Source organism: Anabrus simplex, chromosome X, assembly GCF_040414725.1.
Source record: "Anabrus simplex isolate iqAnaSimp1 chromosome X, ASM4041472v1, whole genome shotgun sequence".
Lineage (NCBI taxonomy): Eukaryota > Metazoa > Arthropoda > Insecta > Orthoptera > Tettigoniidae > Anabrus > Anabrus simplex.
Window position 1 is genome coordinate 93,667,759 of NC_090279.1, and position 15,727 is coordinate 93,683,485.

Genomic DNA, 15,727 nt, shown 5'->3' on the forward strand with positions numbered 1-15,727 from the left:
TTATTCAAAAAGTTCTTTCAAGCTTTTGAAGCACTGGGTGCTAGAAACAGGAAGGTGCTTCTCTTTAAGGACAAGTGTCCTCATCCAACAGACTTAGCATTTTTGCAGAATGTAAAAGTACATTTCTTTCCAGCAAATTGTACTAGCAGACTCCAGCGTATGGATCGAGGAATTATTCATACCCTGAACAGAAAGTAAGGGAAAGCTCTTGTCTTTAAGGCAATTGCTTTTATTGAAAGAAATGTTCTTAAATTGGGCATTCACCAAGCAATGCATATGCTCACAGGAGTTTGGAAGATGGTTACTGAGGAAACCATCTCAAATTGCTTTCGTAAGGCTGGACTTGATGAAATGGGTACAGATGACAAAAACTGTAAAGAAGCAGGAGGGGACATGCATGACTGGGTGCAGGTATCTGGTAATGTGCCCATCACTTTCAACGAACTTGTGGGTTACGGTGTCATCACTACAGGTATCCGGGATGTTGAAGAAATTTGCGAAGAGGAAGTAACGCAGAATGAAGAAGATGACGATGCTGCTGATGATAGGAATAAAGAAATTGAACCACAATCATTCATTGAAGCTGTTGCCAGCATAGACATTGTTAGGAGGTTTGTTGCAGTGTTCAAAGTGGACAGCTCTGTTATAGACCGAGAAACCCATTGGAAATGGACATTTTGAACTTAAAATCGAAGCATGCTAAAAAGCAGACTAGCATCTTTGATTATTTCAAAAAATGAGACTGACAGCTGTGTAAATGTGTGCTATATATAGGCAAAGTGTCCGACTCGTTGGCTGAACTGTCAGCGTACTGGCCTTCGGTTCAGAGGGTCCCGGGTTCGATTCCCAGCAGGGTCGGGGATTTTAACCTTAATTGGTTAATTCCTACGGCACGGGAGCTGGGTGTATGTGTTGTCTTCATCATCATTTCATCCTCATCACGACGCGCAGGTCGCCTACGGGAGTCAAATAGAAAAACCTGCACCTGGCGAGCCGAACCCGTCCTTGGATATCCCGGCACTAAAAGCCATATGACATTTAATTTTCATAGGCAAAGTAACTCAATATATTATTGTCATTGTCTAAATATTTTGTGAGATGTTTTAATTTTGTAGTGTGCTGGGAATTTATGATCTATGATTTATTAATTTTATGTTACAGAAAATGTTGTAGGCCTAATAACAGTATAGTTTGTTGGGTAGGTATCTCCACGTTTTGTTGTCATTGTGTAAATTACTGTATTTGTGTTGGTGCAGTTCATGTCATTACAGGCAAAGATATCTGGAAAAGGCTTTGCTTATAAGCAAACTACCATGTTTGATTATTTCAAAAAGTGACACTGACAGTTGTGTAAATAGGCCTATGTACTGTGTATAGGTAAAGTAACTCAATATGTTCTCATTGTGTAAATATTTAGTGGATGTTTTAATTTTGGTAGTGTGCTGGGAATGTGCGATCTTTGACTGCTGTGTTAATGTAACCCTAGAACTCCTAAGCTATTTTATGAACGTTAACTCCCAAAAGGAGTGTCTTGGACTTGTTCCAACAAGCAGTTTGCGTACGATTCCTTACCAATTCATGGGCCGGTGTAAGCGCATGCGTGAGCTATGTACTCGTTGGCAACCGTCGCTAAACAGCAGCCTGTTGGAACGATTCGTGAACGGTTAAGAAAAACTACAGTGCACATGTTCACGATTATGCGGGAGATTCGTGATTAGCATGTTTGAGGATAAATAAACAGTTCTTGTTCTGCTCTGCTTGTTAATGCTCTTTGAACATTTCATTGTCATAGCTAGGCACTGTTTCTTCTATAGAGAGAGAATGTTGATTACTAAATTACTTATTTCACTACATGTAACATGTCATTTAAACATAATTGCAAACAAGTAAAAATTATAACTTGCCTAAAAAATTATCATTTTTCACTTTTGAATAATTGTAGTGTATCTCCAGATCATCTTCACTGGAGTCTGAGTTCATAAAATCATCAGAATCGCCTTCAATATCGTCATGTATCATTCTTATTATTTAGTGTCGGTTACTTTGTGTGTAGCCAAATATGACTTTCTGATTGTATAATAACGCCGTACTTCTGTTTAGTTGTAATAGTGTGTGTAATATGTCGTCTGCTCCCGCCGTATGATGATGATGATCGATCATCGGTTCACAACCTTGGGCCACAATGCGCACCTCAGTTATTTTGGCGTACTGCACATGTCACTGACAAACAGTTATTGTTCTGGACCACGAACTGCTTTGCCAGTCTGCAAACTGAGATAAGTTAAAATTAAAGTTAATAAATAAATAATAATAAATAAAAATAGTGCCTGGAAGTGGTAATGGTGTTTTCGTATTATTCCATAAATCACACGTAGGGCATACAAACTGTCTGAAGTATCTGCGTTTAACTCGGTCTGATAAGGAGTTGATTGCTGGGAAACTTAGGAATGGAATTCCTAAGAAACAGATTCTAAAAGATATTAGGAGTGGTGTTCCAAGTGAGCGCATACATGCTATTGATATGGTGGACATTTATAATATAAGAGATTATAATCTTGACAGTGATAGAGCACATCCAAATGACTTTGTCATTCTGGACATGTGGGTAACCCAGCAACAGCTTTTGGGTTCTGACTGCCCTATAATTTGTTATAAGTAGGGGGTGGATTTCTATGACCTAAAAATGTATGAAATATGTATGCATTTATGACCTAAAAAACATAAAAATATGACCTATAAAATTCAAAATATGACTTCATGAATAGCATCTACAGTACGTTACATATAAACACTTGTATTACGATTGCTACAGGCTGCAATTAATTTAGAGTTAAAAACGTTTTAATTCTTCGAAATCTTTAACCCAAAATCAACTAAAATGATGAATATTTCATGAACTCGTTAAGGTTACACTGCATGCTCCTAGGCAAGGACGGACTCTGTGGAAGACATAAGCACTACAGTTACTTTCACTGTTGAATATTCAATCAGTTTTAATTTAAACACAAAACATATGTTATTTGAATGAAACTTTCATACCTGATCTAGTCTCCATTTTCAGAATTGTTGCAATTTATGACCACATGCATCTTAAGACTGTTGAATGAGAATCCCTTCCTTTTGTCCCTGAGTATCGTCTTGTAGCGAGAAAAACTTCTTTCGACATCACATGATGTAAGGGGAGCGTACTTGAATAAAATTTAATCACTTGGAGAAAATTCCTGGAAATCTGCAGGTGAAGGGTTTCCACAAAGAACGTCACTTATTCCACGCAGGTACACAAGTCTGCTATTTTTTTTTCCAGTACATTTTCTAATTTTCTACACACCCTAGATGCTATTGTTCCTTTCGCATGCTTTAATTCCTGTTCAATGCACTTTACATCATCCAGTGCATCGCTTAGTTCTGCACCTGAAACTTCCATTTGCGTGATTGCTCCAGATAAAGAATTAAAATGGGACTTTATGTAAGCCAGGTCCGCTTTTAATGTAGTGCTTGAAAATAAATCTTGAGTGGTTTTTATGGAGGACGATTCTGCAGGATCAAAAGACTTCACGATCTTCTCCACGACATCTAAGTTGTTGCAATAGTACACTGCGACATCAAGCCAAGTCCCCCATCGCGTTATAACTGGCTTGGGTGGTAGGGGTAGTGAAGGTGCTTCTCCTTAAAATTTCTGAACTCAAAGTGGAGCTTTGACAAACACTTCCTTACAGTTTGATATTAATTTATCAACTTCAGGGTAGCTACTTCTAACTTCTTCAGCTGCTCTCTCTTTGCCCCGTTTGGCCATAACAGATTCATTGAATTGTCGAAGGGAACTGGAATGGTGTGTCTTCTCTAGCACTTCACGACAGGAGGAACGTATCTCCAGGTCGGTCTTCCTTCAGTGTACCAATGATCACATTTGCTACATATCTTCCATCCACATCTGTGGTCCCGTCTATTGAAACTCATATCTTACTGTCTCCCACGCCACGCCTTATTATATCCAACATCTCTTCGTAACAAGGGGTCAGATAGTCCTTCCTGACAGTAGATTCATTGGGAACAGGATGCTTTGTATATTTTTCAAGAAACTGTCTGAAGCTTCGGCTGTCAAGTTTCTTTAAAGGGATATTAGACAAAACCATCATCTTGCAGATATCTTGTGAAAATTGTGAACACTGTGAACTTGATGTCTGGGTTTCGAATAGCAGACGTTGCCTATTTTCGAGTGCAGAATATCTAGTTGCACAGTTCTTATGTTTTACAGTATTACAGTGTTGTTGCACAGAGAAGAGTTTTTCTGCAGTAACATTTTCCTCACACAATTTACAGAATAATATCACTCCATCCGTACTGAATATGCGTTCACCGAACTCGCGAACGAAACTTCGCAACTACCCACAAATTGAGACTTTCGTTTTAGGCATATTGAAAGGAACTGAATGACTCAAGCTCCCTTATGACCAGGGTCATTCAGTATGTTTAAGGTGGAAGAGGGAAGGGCGAAGGAGAGAGATAAGAACAATGACAAATAACTGCAGAATTACCTCTGCTTCCGTGTAGACAATAGCCCGGTTTCTGGGAATTGACCCAGCTAGCAAACGATAGCTCCTACCTGTTAGAAACATTCCATACACTACTTTAGAATGGTTCTTCAGTAGTATATTCCAATCTATCCTGAAAAATAATTTCTAGAGCTTATTCTGATTTTTTAAAAACTAAATTCGAATGAAAATTACCAAAATATGCCGTTATAATGACATTTTGTTCAAAATATGCCATAAAACTAAAAAAGCCTAAATATGCATTTATATGCACAATAAAACCTGTTTCATTTTGTTTATCATGCTTGGAAACGTGTTTAAAATACAAGACTATAAGATATAATGTTAAGGGAAAAATATGACTTTTCATAGAAATCCGCCCCTAGTTATAAGAAACAAGGGGAAGTGGATGAGACCGGTGAACTGAACACTGAAGACTTCTTGGTTGTGATTATGACACCATACCAGAAGATGATGCTCTCGAAATTTACAAACTTCAAAGTACTGATGGATAGCACCCATGGAACAAATGCCTATGACTTTCAGTTAACTACAGTAATGATAGTGGATGAGTTTGGTGCTGGAGTGCCCATTGCATTTTGTATCAGTAATAAAACCGATCAGTCTGCAATGAAGAGATTCTTGGTTGCTGTTAGAGATGCTGTTGGACATTGTGTGATGTGTCAGGTTTTTATGTCTGATGATTATCCAGCCTATTACAATTCATGGTCTCAAGTCATGTCTGTCCCCAATCACAAACTCCTGTGCTCTTGGCATATCCTAAGATCGTGGAAGAACAACTTGAAGAAAATAAGAAATAATGAAAAGCAAGTTCAAGTTTGGCAGGCATTAATTGTCATCCTAGTAGAATTGGATGAAGAATTCTTCCACCAGCTTCTTGAAGCCTTTTTAGAAATAGGTTCTAACGATGAAGAGCTTACGTCTTTTCATGAGTACTTTTCGTCCAAGTATGCCCGTTCATATGAAATGTGGGTCTTTTGCTATAGGAAATTTCATTAAAACAGCTGCTTGCGATGGTTGTCCTTTAAGCTGTCATTTGTGCAAGGTGTGCATCCATCAGTTCACATGCACATGTGTGGATCACCTAATTCGTGGTAACTTTTGCAAACATATTCACGACTGTATCGCGATTGACCTGTCTAAAGCATTTGATAGGGTGGATCATGGGAGACTACTGGCAAAAATGAGTGCAATTGGACTAGACAAAAGAGTGACTGAATGGGTTGCTATATTTCTAGAAAATAGATCTCAGAGAATTAGAGTAGATGATGCTTTATCTGACCCTGTAATGATTAAGAGGGGAATTCCTCAAGGCAGTATTATTGGACCTTTATGTTTTCTTATATATGTAAATGGTATGAGTAAAGGAGTGAAATAGAAGGTAAGGCTTTTTGTGGATGATATTCTCTATAGAGTAAAAAATAAGTTACAAGATTCTGAGCATCTGCAACGTGACCTCGATAATGTTGTGAGATGGACAGCAGACAATGGTATGTTGATAAACGGAGTTAAGTCAGGTTGTGAGCTTCACAAATAGGAAAAGTCCTGTTTTAATTACTGCATTGATGGGGTGAAAGTTCCTTTTGGGGATCATTGTAAGTATCGAGGTGTTAATATAAGGTAAGATCTTCATTGGGGTAATCACATAAATGGGATTATAAATAAAGGGTACAGATCTCTGCACATGGTTATGAGGGTGTTCAGGGGTTGTAGTAAGGATGTAAAGGAGAGGGCTTATAAGTCTCTGGTAAGACCCCAACTAGTGTATGGGACCCTCACAGGATTAACTGATTCAAGAACTGGAAAAAATTTAAAGAAAAGCAGTTCGATTTGTTCTGGTTGATTTCCGACAAAATAGTAGTGTTACAAAAATGTTGCAAAGTTTGGGTTGGGAAGAGCCGCTCGACTAAGTCATATGTTCCGAGCTGTCAGCGGAGAGATGGCGTGGAATGATATTAGTAGACGAATAAGTTTGAGTGGCGTTTATAAAACTAGGAAAGATCACAATATGAAGATAAAGTTGGAATTCAAGAGGACAAACTGGGGCAAATATTCATTTATAGGAAGGGGAGTTACAGATTGGAATAACTTACCAAGGGAGACGTTCAATAAATTTCCAGTTTCTTTAAAATCATTTAGGAAAAGTCTAGGAAAACAAGAGATAGGGAATCTGCCACCTGGGCGACTGCCCTAAATGCAGATCAGTATTGATTGATTAACTGTTTATTATTATGAAAAGGTATCAAAATAAGTATGGTAAATGTTAATTCTAATGCTCTTTCTCTTCGTAGTAAAGTACTTATTCAGTTTATTAACAGTTTATATAAGGTATAATAAGGCAACGTATTTATTGCTGCAGGCCGTGTAAACACGCGGGGAAAAAGGTATAAAAGTTTCTGTAGACGAAAAGTATGCGACTCTATTTGAATAAAATTTTGTATGCAAAGCCAATACTGTACACCCTTTAAGCTGCTATATCATTCGTTTAAAATTTCAAATGGATTCATACGAAGCTGATAGTAAAATACGTTGCGTGTTTACGACGTTCTCGCGAGCGGACGGCCGATAGTTCTCCATCGCATGGAGCCATGTGTACAGGAATGCTCGAGACGAAATTGAGTGGTACCAGTGGCAAAGTGGTGATGAAAATCAAGTATCTCGAATTAAAGAATCTGGCACAGTTCAAGAGTGTTTTGATAAACTAATAAATTCGTGTCCCTTGTTTATGAAACACACATTTATTAAAGGAGTGCAAAGCAAAATGTTCGAAGTGCAGAAAAAACATAGGACTGAAAATTCAGTGGTTTTGCAAGTGGATTTTGTGGAGAATTTCACTATTCTTTCACAAGATGAATTTCAGCGTTGTTTTCGGCATCACCAACAAGTTACAATATTTACTGCTGTTGCGTGGTTTGCGGGAGGAAATGCGATTATGTCTGACCATATGGAGCATGAAAAATATGCCACGCACTCATTATTAAGCAGAGTATTAACATACATCAAGGAAAATCGACCAGAAATCACAAATGTGTTTATCTTCTCAGACGGGGCGACGAGCCAGTTCAAGCAAAGGTTCATGTTTGCAAACCTACCGTGTAGGAAACTTTTGCTAGGAATGTAACTTGAAATTTTTTGCGTCAGGTCACGGGAAACATGCTGTTGACGGTGTTGGTGGAACACTAAAACGTAATTTGACTGTTACTCTACGTGCAAAACAACACCTTATAAATATGCACGATGTCGTGGAAGTAGCGAAAAGAAATTCAACAAACACAACTGTTATATTTGTTCCTTCTGAAGATTTTGAAAGGAGTAAACCCCTTCTGAAAAGCCACTTCGCCGATGTCTGTGCAGTACGAGGAACACATGATATTCACTATGCGGAGCAATTTAAAAAATACATAGTTCAGGCAAGAAAATATTATTTAGAAGCAACTACCACACACTCTCTACATCCAGACTACAAGATCGAAGCAGGCAACAAAAATACACCCCGTGGTACGACCTTTGAAGTGGGAGACTTTGTCCTTGGAAAATACAGCGGAAAGAAACATTCCAAGTATTGTGTTTGTACCATAACTGAAAGTGATGTTTATTTTGTAACCAATTTTCGCAAATGCAATGATGAAGCTAAACTGCTTTGTGAACCACCGACAAAAGACGAGTGCTTTTTAAATGAAAGTGAAATCGAATGAAAATTACCGGTACCTAGTTTTACTTGTGGGAAGTGGTATTTTAATGAGTCTATACCAGAAGCACAATGAACGTGGTTTTTTTTTTTCCTGATCAAGTTTTGATTCAAACTGTAGGCTAAGTACCGATAAGCGTTGAATGTCCAGGTATTTTTAAATATTTCACTTTATTTTACGTACACTGTTCTTAGTGCTAAATAAATGTGTGACAATTCATAAAAATACTTTAGTTAGGCCACATGTCCGTACCATTGTCTATAGTTTCATATATTATTATTATTATCATTATTATGACAAAGAAAGCTTGTAGTTTTACATACTCGATAATCACACTATCATAAGCGATGAAACCCCACATTTTATGTGAAATCTGAACCACCAGACGTGACTTCCACGTCGAAAATCGCAGGTGCATTAATCAGGACTTGAACCCACTCCGTCTTGATGGTCGCATGCAGTTTGACCGCTGCACCATCACTCCCCTTATTTATTATTATTTCCTGCAAAAATAAATATACATTTTATCATTCAGTGATCGTATTTGATGCGGAGTTAATGATTTATTAGCCCCTCATGCCATAGCGCAGATTCACGTGTAATCCCGCGACACTGTCAAGTAAACGCGACAATCGCTTTTAAATATATTTGACAGACATTATGCAACTTACACATTTAGTTTTTTTCACAAAATGTCCTTGTAAACAATATATTAACATCACTAATAAAAGTTAAGTTGCCACAATTCGCAGAATTTAGAAAAAAACGTAAAGGTATGCGAAGTTAAAATCCGTCCCATGTAAACACCGATCGCTACGTTTAAAAGTTTGTAAAATCGCATACATCGGGTTTATAACAATGACATTTGTGGGGGTTATTGAGTATCACCTAGACATTATGCAAACTCAATTTGTTTAGATGGTAAGTTTCATGTGTATGTTAAAAGGAAATGTACAAATGTTAACACGCAATGCCTGGAATTGGCCATATACACACTGTATATTGGTTGAAGTGTACTATCAGAATCAATAAGATCAGTATCAGCAACTGTACTCACATAGTTTATTTCACTCACTGCACTGACATGATCATCCTCCTCACTGCCATTTACATCACTTTCTGGTATATAGTCCGATTCGTCTTCACTGAAAACACCTTCACTTGAATCATGCTCGCTATATAAAATCACTTGTAAGAGCCAGTTATTACTTGGGTACTGTCACAGTGGAAACTAGCTCATTGTCGCAGCAGAACAGCCAACAGAATACTGCCGATATATTCTAGATGGGCTAGACCATTAGTCTCAGCCTAGGTATCAGCGTAACAAAGTGAAAATAAACAGCACAATAATGAAGAATGACTAATGAAATAATGAACGAAGCCATTATATCATAACAACACGGTTTTCATGAGCATAATACGAGAATTTCCTGTAAAGAAAAGGAAAGCGTAAACAGTACAAAATATGACATGGTAGAGTCTCGAGGACTTCCGTTAGGAGTTCTGGGGTTAATGTTATAGAAAATGTTGTAGGCCTAATTACAGTAAAGTGCATAGGGTAGGTGTCTCCTTGTTTTATTGTTGTCATTGTGTAAATTATGTGTGTTGGTGCAATTTGTCAATACAGGCAAGGATTTCTGGAAAAGTTCTGCTGAAAAGCAAACTACAATCTTTGATTATGTAAAAAATGAGACACTGACAGTTGTGTAAATATGTACTGTATACAGGCAAAGTAACTCAGTATATTGTTGTTATTGTGTAAATATGTTGTGGGTGTTATGATTTTGTACTGTGCTGTAAATCTATGATCTTTCACTACTGTATTAATTTAATGTTACATAAAATGTTGTAGACCTAAAAACAGTATAATGTGTAGGGTAGGTATCTCCTTGTTTTATTGTTATTGTGTAAATTACTGTATGTATGTGTGTTGGCAGTTTGTCAAAGATATCTGGAAAAGGGTTTGCTTAAAAGCACATTACCATGTTCAATTATTTCAAAAAATGACAGTTGTGTAAATAGGTCTATGTACTGTTTATAGGCAAAATAACTCCATATATATTTGTCATTGTGTAAATAATTTGTGGATGTTTTAATTTTTGTTGTGTGCTGGGAATCTATGGTTTTTGACTACTGTATTAATTTGTTACATAAAATAGTGTGCGCCTAATTACAGTATGGTGCATATGGTAGGTATCTCCTTGTTTTATTGTTATCATTGTGTAAATTACGTCTGTTGGTGCAGTTTATGTCAATACAGGCAAGGTTTTCTGGAAAAGTTCTGCTAAAAAGCAAACTACCATCTTTGATTATTTAAAAATATGAGACACTAACGGTTGTGTGAATATGTACTTGTACAGGTAAAGTAAGTCAATATATTGTTGTCGTGTAAGTAATGTGTGTTGGTGCAATTTGTCAATACAGTACAATATTTGAATAATGTAAATGCATCATGTTGGATACATTTTGGAAATATTTTTTTCCATGGCATTTGAAACTACATGCATTAATGGGTCTTAGAATACTCTGTGATGCGCCATGGGTTGGCATTTCTGAATTACGAGAGAAGTGCCATGGTGGAAAATTGTACAAGGATAGTCACTTTACTGTGTTGTATATAGATAGATAGATAGATTAGGAATTGTTGAGCCCTGCCTTCGCAGGGTTCCACACATAGGTCTGTGAAGACCCTTTGTGTCCCTTAAACCGGTTTGCCTAGTTTAGTCCTAGTGCTCCTATACAGGATACCAGCGTCCAGATGTTGGCATTCCTGAGGTCTTCCAGGTTCACAAAATGAGCCAAGATATCAATGTCTTAGTGCTTGCAAGAGCCTCCTCCCTACCACATCTTCTACACTCCTCACTGCCATTTACATCACTTTCTGGTATATAGTCCGATTCGTCTTCACTGAAAACACCTTCACTTGAATCATGCTCGCTATATAAAATCACTTGTAAGAGCCAGTTATTACTTGGGTACTGTCACAGTAGAAACTAGCTCATTGTCGCAGCAGAACAGCCAACAGAATACTGCCGATATATTCTAGATGGGCTAGACCATTAGTCTCAGCCTAGGTATCAGCGTAACAAAGTGAAAATAAACAGCACAATAATGAAGAATGACTAATGAAATAATGAACGAAGCCATTATATCATAACAACACGGTTTTCATGAGCATAATACGAGAATTTCCTGTAAAGAAAAGGAAAGCGTAAACAGTACAAAATATGACATGGTAGAGTCTCGAGGACTTCCGTTAGGAGTTCTGGGGTTAATGTTATAGAAAATGTTGTAGGCCTAATTACAGTAAAGTGCATAGGGTAGGTGTCTCCTTGTTTTATTATTGTCATTGTGTAAATTATGTGTGTTGGTGCAATTTGTCAATACAGGCAAGGATTTCTGGAAAAGTTCTGCTAAAAAGCAAACTACAATCTTTGATTATGTAAAGAATGAGACACTGACAGTTGTGTAAATATGTACTGTATACAGGCAAAGTAACTCAGTATATTGTTATTGTGTAAATATGTTGTGGGTGACCCTGTTCAATTATTTCAAAAAATGACAGTTGTGTAAATAGGTCTATGTACTGTTTATAGGCAAAATAACTCCATATATATTTGTCATTGTGTAAATAATTTGTGGATGTTTTAATTTTTGTTGTGTGCTGGGAATCTATGGTTTTTGACTACTGTGTTAATTTGTTACATAAAATAGTGTACGCCTAATCACAGTATGGTGCATACTGGAAAATTGTACAAGGATAGTCACTTTACTGTGTTGTATATAGATAGATAGATTAGGAATTGTTGAGCCCTGCCTTCGCAGGGTTCCACACATAGGTCTGTGAAGACCCTTTGTGTCCCTTAAACCGGTTTCCCTAGTTCAGTCCTAGTGCTCCTATACAGGATACCAGTGTCCAGATGTTGGCAGGTTCACAAAATGAGCCAAGATATCAATGTCTTAGTGCTTGCAAGAGTCTCCTCCCTACCGCATCTTCTACACATCGGATCCTGGCTGATTTTCGTGATGTGTAGGTGTCTCTGTAAGGTATTGTGGCCTGTCAACAGTCCAACTACTATTCGTATTCTGGTCCTATTCAGGTTTATTAGAGCCTTTTTATATCTTTGGCTATGCCCTTCGATAAGTCCACGTGCCTGCCTTGCTGTGGTTAGCCTCTTCCTAATGTCTAAGTGAGACTGGTTTGTCCACTGGGATATTACCAGTTTCACACTTCGGAGTGATACTCCCAGGAACGGTTCTGGTCGTATAGAATGACCTTCTGAGCCTTGTTTTGCTAGCTTGTCAGCTTCTTCATTTCCACTGATTCCTGTGTGCCCAGGTACTGTGTTGTAATGCAGACGAAAGCAAGAGACTTTCTCCCCTCGTCATAGGAAAGTTTGATAAGCCACGATGTTTTAAGGGCATCGTTTACTTTCCGTGGAAGTACAGGGCATCTAAAATGCATCAGTACAGTCATCCAATGGACTTGCACAGGGAAGCCAGCATAGATTTCTCTTCGTCTTTGTCATGCTTATTTTTCCTTTCATTGCGTTTATGTATGTCAGTGAGTTATCGAAGTGCATTATTTGAATACTGTAAATGTACCTTGGGTACATATTGGAAATAGTTTTTTTTCATGACATTTGAAAGGTTTAAAATGTGAATCAAGGTTAATTGCATGCAGTAACAGGTCTTAGAACATTTTGTGACACAGCAAGGGTTGGCATTTCTGAATTAAGAGTTTGCGGTTAATTTGAAATCGCGTAATTCAAAGTCGGATTTTTGCGTCGCAATGAATTGACGAGGTTTCGCTGTATTACTGTCAGACTGTTGTGCCTCTCAGCGACATACATTCATGCCCCACTGTACCTGAAATGTTGTCTGTTGTACCGAATGGGGATTATCCACACTCCAACGGTTCCATTGTTGTGGAACCGCGCTTTGTCTGTAAACAAGTACGACAAATTAATGGCATAAATATTCCTTCAGAAATAAGACACTTTAAACACCCAAGAAATGTGCATGATGTGGTCTGGTAAACACCGACCTCATGACGCCTACAATTCGTTGGATAAAATACGTCCCACTAAGTGAAACGCATATTACTTTACATTTCGTGGTAAAATCCATAAATTTCACACCACAATATTCAGAATTAATCACACCTTCATAATATACACAATCGACCTACCTTCATCTTGCCGCACCATATGAGTAAATTCGGACATTGCAATTACTGTGCAGACTACACTTTCAACTGTTGTCACAGGTCCATGAATGTGTACAGTGTTAAACTGATCATTCTCCGTGCAGTTCTCAATAATTCCACCAGAGTGCAGCACTATCCTTAAGTTGGTCAGGTAAATCCCAATGGACTTAACCTTTAGCTTTTAAATTTAGTGGGACCTGTGCATCCCGAGCCAACAGGTTAAAACACTCGATTATGTAGGGTATTTCTTTCAAACTCCAGAATTGAATGAGGAATAATATTTTGTGTGAATCTAAAAGAAATACTTTAGTAGTGGTCTTTAATTAACATTTACAATTTCTTTTTAGTGGGGCATGGTATCTGGATAACATTACTGTTGGTTGGTCACCAAGGAGGTCATGATTTAAATTCCAAACAATGAATGTTCATTTTTGTAATGAAAAGTAGTTTTCTCAAGAAAGAAGAATTTTCACAGCTTATGGAACAAGATGCATTATGCTCTCTGCAATTGACTTGTAAGGTGGTTGTTCTGTGACATGAGATTGTGAAAGTTTGTGCTAATCTTAGTTCATTTTGTATTTTAGTGATATTTCATCAGAATTTTTCTTCTGTTTCTTTTATATGTCTCAAATTAATGGTAATAAAGATGAACTGAAGGAGTGTTATTGTCTAAATCACAAACTGTATGAGGCATTCTTCTTTCTCAGTCCTAGCCAAACCCTCTTTCCTTTCAGATCAACATTGTGATTTTCCATACTTCTGCACTGATATAGCTGGACAATAGGTTGTGTTATGAACAGAAGTTTGCCCTTCTGTTCACAGGAAATTATACATGAAGAAGCTGTAAGTAAGTTTGCGACATCACACTCGACCCACGAGCAAAAATCAGTTGCTTTATTTTAGCCTAATCATTGGACTGGCGTGAATGTGATACAGTTAACGTAGTTCCACTATTTCACAACAACTGTTTGATTTTTGTGTTTATTTTTTAAGATGAGTTTCTATGTCATTCCTTTCTGTAAATAAGCACATGTGGTCATATGAACTTAAATAAAAGGTCAAAAGAAATATTCGAAGTGTTCCAAGGCAGATTGACTAAAACTGCAGTCATTTAAAATAACCCGAATACTGCACTTTGAACAAGAAATTCTAACACCAGCATTTTGTTGTAATTCGCAAAGGCGCTCAAGAGAATGCGGCACTGTTCGCTTTCTCTCAGGATGCTTTGAGATCCTCCAGATTTTGGCCATTTCTCGAGCATGAGAAATTCCCATCCCTACTGTGCACAGCTTGGCAATACTGAGGTATGTGCTGGCAGGAATGGTGCCCAATTAGCTGTGCTATCGGCTTTTGTACACAGTGTTGACCTGTCTTGTGCAAGATTTTTGCTGATGCCGTTGATTGAATATATTGTATTTTATTGGAAGTGTATTTTCTCCATATGGTAGGTAATGGCAAGTGCTAAAACAAAGTTGTTCATAGGGAATGGAATTCCTTTTTGTGATTCAGAAAAGAGTGCAATTTCCTTTAGCTTGCCTTTCAAGCAAGTAAATGAACTTCAGTGGTAAGGAAAAATCAGACATTTATTAAGAATATCAGAAGGGATGTGATAATGGGATGAAGTTATCCACTCTGGGCAAAAACAGAGTATTAAATAAGGAAATTATACTAGATGATACAGGTAAGTGCATCATCGGACGGAACAAGGCGATCTGCAGTTTATACATCTCATATTCGCTGTTCTGTATTGCCACCAATATTGGTGTTGAATAAGGTGGATCTAGAATCATTTCTTTTAAAGGTTGCTGTATAACAAGATGAGTCGCCAACATCTGAGGTAAGTATTGCATTCAATAGGGTTTAAATTTAAGAAGATGAAAGAAACTACATTGCTTAAGAGAGTGGTGTACCTGAGAACAGAGGATAACAAGATCTGTCCTATTTTTTATGGAACTTGTATCCGTCCATCATATACTTTAATGAAGTTTCAGGAGGACGATGCACTAGGTTTTCTGTATTTGAACAGCGCAGGTCAGGGAGATTATATGCAGGTGGTAAGGAAAGGTTTGGACTATGCATGTTGAAATAAACTATGAAGGTCTATAACTTCATCACATGACTTAAAAACAGCTTGTACCAAACATGTCAGATGTGTCTTAGTGATGGACAATGTGTTGTACTACACCCATGAGATTAATGAAGTATCATCATGTGGCAGGAAATAAAATTTAAAAGAACTGGCTAATGACAAGAGTCCTGTGAAGCACCTAATTGCT